The sequence below is a fragment of the Cyanistes caeruleus genome, chromosome 6, assembly GCF_971803275.1.
Source record: "Cyanistes caeruleus chromosome 6, bCyaCae1.hap1.1, whole genome shotgun sequence".
Classification (NCBI taxonomy): domain Eukaryota; kingdom Metazoa; phylum Chordata; class Aves; order Passeriformes; family Paridae; genus Cyanistes; species Cyanistes caeruleus.
In genome coordinates this window covers 8642711-8647258 of record NC_141706.1, presented here as the reverse complement: position 1 = coordinate 8647258, position 4548 = coordinate 8642711, and positions in this window count along the sequence as shown.

Below are 4548 nucleotides of genomic sequence, written 5' to 3'. Positions count from 1 at the left end.
GCTCCCGCCGTCACTTCCAGCGGGGCCAAGTGGGTGGAGAACGCTGCTGAGTCACGGGCCCGGCGCCTCGCCGAGGGCCACGCGTGAGCCTCCGACGCCCGCCGCGCCCCGGCACCTGCCCGGGAGACTTTTCCTGCCTCTCGGGCCAGTGTGGAAGGAGAAAGTTGGCCCAAAATCGGGCCCTGTGAGTCGCCGGTGCCCTGAACCCTTAGGTAACCTGAGTCGCTGTCATTCCGAATTCCCGGGTGCCCCCAATCCCTGGGTGCCCAAACCTCTGCCATTCCAAGCTCTAGGTGCTCCAAATCCTTGGGCAACTGGATGCCTGCGTTCCCAAATCCCTGGGTATCGGAGTCCCTACCATCCTGAAGCGCGGATGCCTGAAGCTCCTGCCGTCCCTGGGCACACCGAATCCCAACCCAGCGTGTCCCTGCCGGGCGGGAAGATACTCCTGTGTCTCCTGGATGTCTCCCAGGTGCCTGCTCAGGACTCCCTGGAAAAGGCACATTCTGCTGCTTGGCTGCTCCAGAAGGAGTCATCCCGCTCCTTTCTCCTCATTTTCCCTCTTTTTTTGGGGAAAAGAATGGATACTTCCTCTTCTCCCTCCCCACCCAACGGAGAGAACCTTTCCCTTTGTATTCATCACCCCTCGCTGGAGCTGTTTATCCAAATTAATCTCCGGGCCGAGGCCAAGCCGGGGGTAATTCCATGGAAAACGAGGAAATTTTCGGAGCCTAACGGGAGCAATTACAGGGGGTTAGGAAGCGAACTATTCCTCAAGTCGGACATGAGCGGGCGGTGACCCGGCGCATGTCACAGCTAATAAAGATGTTAATGAGCCGGCAGCGGCACCCGGGTGCTGCTCCCATTGTTCCCATCGCTGCCTATTCCCGCTCCGCCGCTCCCGGCGCTGCGGAAGCGGGGCCGTGTTTGCCTTCTCTGTGCAAACACAGCGCGGGGCAGAACCGGTCCGGCGGCCGGGCGGGATCCGCCGAGCTGCCCCGGGCGGCTCCCGGTGCGCATCCCGGGAGAGGCCCCCGGGGAGCGGGGGAAGGCGAGGGGCGGAGGTTGGCTCCGGGCGGGGGGATGCTCATCCTCCCGTGTGTTATTCCATGAGTGGATAAATGATGGACAAGCTCGCTGGCCCGTGGATGAGCAGCGCTGCGGATCCACAGGGAAGGCTGGAAGCCCACCCGTGGGGGCAGTGGGAAGTGGGGAATGCAGCAGAACCCCCGCCAGGCCTCCCTCACTGAATGGGAATAATTATGCCGGTGGCGACTGAGTATCCTCTGGAAATTTTAATTACGGAGGGAGCATCCGTCGTGTGGCAGAGTCGCCCGGCGCCACATTTGTCCCTTGCGGCTCCAAGGGACATTCCTGCCACGGCCGGCGCTATTTGCCCTCTGCACATCCTCCCTGTTTGCTCTGCATGGGTCCAGCCCTTTGGAGCTGCTGGAGTTTTCCATGCCCGTGGCACGCCAGCGTGTCCCTGGGTGCGGCCAAGGTGTCCTGACTCCCAAAAAAGTCACGTTGGGCATTTTAGGGTCTTCCAGTTAGAGCCTGAAGCCACCAGGGATCTGGGTGGAGAGCTTGGGATGCTGCAGCACCGAGCTGGGAGATCAGCCATCCAGCCCTGGAGCTGTGCTCTACATCCAAGGAATTTATTCCTGCTCCTCTACCAGGAAGAAAAATATTAAAAGAACAAAAGAACTGGAACCAGGAATATGGATTATAATTCACGTGGAATGCTGGGGATGGAGAGATAGAAGCCAGGGTGGGTGGCCTTGGGGGATGTCACATATTCCCTGTCCTCCTGCCACCTCGTCCCCTACTCCATGGTGCCACACGCTCCAGTCTGAGGTGTTTATATACCTCAGCTTCCCAGTGCTCCTTGTCTTTTTGCGACAATTTTGGCTAGATATCCTTCTGGCTGAGCTCTCTCCCATCCTGGAGGCAGCTGCCTTCCCAGTGTTAGAGTGGTGCCTGGCTCCACAGGGGTGGCCTGGCTGTTGGAACAGGAAGGAAAAGCTCTGGGCCCTCCAGCATCACCAGGGTGCCTGGAAAGCTCCGAGGAAAGCCAGGAAAGGCGGCAGGTGGAAGCTGAAGGTCACGGCGTGGACTTTGCCCCTGGGAGCAGCTGCTCGGCAGGTGAGACGGGATCCGAGGCTGCGCCACAGCGCTCGGATCCTTCCTGCTGGCTCCGAGCCCGCCTCAGCCACGGGATGCAGGAGAACCCCGTGTGGAACCAGGAGACTCTGCAGTGGGTTTGGGCTAGGGATGCATGGATCCTGCCTCCCAAAATCCTGTGGAGACAGGAGGGTTTGTCCTTCCTGGCAGCTCAAAGCCGGGTCGTGCCGGGGTCCTTCTCTGCAGCCAATTTGGGATCAGGTTTCGATCGATGGAGTCGCTCCAGCCCCGCTGCCCTGACTCAGCAGGGCCCGACTCCCAGAGTCCCCGCTGTGCCTTTGGATCCTGACTTGGAAGGCCGGAACCAGCAGGGAAGGGCTTTGGGAGTGATTGGTGCTCCCAGCAGCCAAAATGCTGTCCCAGGGGAATCTGGGAATGGTGACACAGGGATGTGTCTGGATGATCCCACTCTACATTCCAGGTGCTGCCAGTGGAAGAGCCATGCTGGGACACAGCCTGGGAGTGCTTCTTCCCCCGCTCCAAATCCTGTTGAACCCCATCCTCCCACCCGCTGCTTTCCCAGCCCTTCAGCGCTGGCTTCGGATCATCTTTTTTTCATGAGCGCTGCCGGTCGATGCCTGGGAAAGGCAGAGCTGGAAGAAGCTGCCCTTGGACACTCTGGCCAGGGAAGCAACAGCGCAGGCACTGCCCTTTCCCTGCCCATTCCAAAGTGCTCCGGCGCTGCCAACATGGAGCCAGGAGCTCTCAGCGCATCCGAAACCACCACTCTCCACATCCTGATGCTGGATAATTTGCGGAGCACGGCTCCGTAATGAGCGGTGACCTCTATTAGCTGAGCTCTCTGGCTCCTCAGGAGTTCCCCAAGTGCCTCTCTGGGGGTTATTTTGGAGGATGGAAAGGCCGAGTCACTGTAAAATTAGGGATAAATCGTTCCTGCATCAGGTGGATGGATGGATGGATGGATGGATGGATGATGAACAATTTTAATTCCCATGGCTGTGAAGGCAGGGGTGAAGTCAGTGAGATTAGGAAAAATCGCATAGAGATAGAAAATGAAAGATCTGCCTGAATATCAGACAGGAAAGGGCTGGAGAGAGACATTCCTGTTGCACCCATTGTCCTGACCAGCAGCTCCATGGATTTCTCCCACACCTGGGAATCTTTGCGTAGTCACCTCAGACTCGTTGCCTCCTCAGACACATTTTGGGGTGAACCCTCCTTCCAAAGGAGGGAGAGGCCTGGATTTTCCCTCTGAAGGCAGCAGCACAATAGGCAGAGGTAGCCTGGAGAAGAAAAAGCTCTGGAAAAGATCCCACCTGGAAACAGGATCCCACAGTCCCAGGGTGATGCCAGGATGCAGCCATGCCCAATCCTCATCCAGTGGGAACCGAAACCTGGCACCTGGGAGAAAATCCCACAGAACCCCGTCAGCTTGGGCTGGGCAGGGAGATGGGGTGAGCGCTGCTTGAATATCCCAAAAACCTGTCTGGCTGCACAAAGGACTCTGGGAATACCACGAATGTCAGGAATTCATGCCAAGCCAGGGGCGGAGGAGCACAGGAAGGCGATGGCAGAGGGGTGATGATCCATGGCCAGCGCTGCCACATCCGCTTGTTATCCAAACATCTCCGTCCTGCCGCAGGCGCCAGAGCAAAGTCCAGGACAGCCCCACAGGCACTGCAGCGGATCTGGCTGGAAAAGCCTCCAGCACCTGCCTGTGATGGATACAGAAAGGCAGGATCGGAGGGGTGGGAGAAGCAGGGAGGCTGATCCCATACCAGCTACGGGAAGAGCCAAGGTGGGAATCCACCTACATCCCGGCCTGGAGATAAACAGCTGCTTGTGGAAGCACTTAATGGCCGGGAGAAGGAATTTAATGGCCAAGGATCATTGGGAACAGCTTGTGCCAAACCCCTCTAGCAGTTCTCATATAATCAGGGATGGAGATGAGCCTTAAGGTCGCTTCCAACCCCAACCATTCCAGGATTCCACGATCTTCAGCTGCTTGGAAAGGGGCCAGTTTCTCAGTGTGGGCACCACAGCTGAAGACCATGGAATTTTGGAATGGTTTTGGTGGAGGAGGTCTTAAATCTTATCTCATTCCAGCTCCCTTCCATGGGCAGGGACACACTGCACTTGCTCCAAGCCCAATCCAAGCTGTCCTGGGACATTTCCAGGGATGGGGCAGCCACAGCTTCTCTGGGCAACTTGTGCCAGGGCCTCCGACAACCTCACAGGGCAATAGAAACTTCATCCCATCCTCTCCTCCAGGAAGATGGGACACAACAATTCCAATCCCATCTGATCCCTCCTCAACACCGTCACCAGAGCCTCTGGCACCTGATTTAGTGGGATGGGAGGATTTGTGTCCTGCAGTGGGGACACTGGAAAAGCTGCTCTGGA